The sequence below is a fragment of the Peromyscus maniculatus genome, chromosome 2 (genome assembly GCF_049852395.1).
Source record: "Peromyscus maniculatus bairdii isolate BWxNUB_F1_BW_parent chromosome 2, HU_Pman_BW_mat_3.1, whole genome shotgun sequence".
NCBI lineage: Eukaryota > Metazoa > Chordata > Mammalia > Rodentia > Cricetidae > Peromyscus > Peromyscus maniculatus.
In genome coordinates this window covers 151377497-151377773 of record NC_134853.1, presented here as the reverse complement: position 1 = coordinate 151377773, position 277 = coordinate 151377497, and positions in this window count along the sequence as shown.

The window sequence follows — 277 nt, the reverse complement described above, 5'->3', positions numbered from 1 at the left end:
TATTTGGATTCAGTTCCTGGGTTCTGTCTCCCCTTCTCCTCTCCCTTCCTTTGCTCTCCCCTCCCCTGCTCTTCTCTGTTCTGGTTCTGGGGGTGGAACCCAGGGCCTTGCTCAGGCTGTGCACACACTGACCCACTGAGCTGCACCTGGCCCATGTGTTTATTTCTTGCTGATTTACCTGTAGACATATCATACTCTTCTTGCACCCTAAGTTTATCCTATTTGTAGACTAATGGGGAATTTAAAACCCGTCAGCAGTAACGGGGTTCTTGTTACT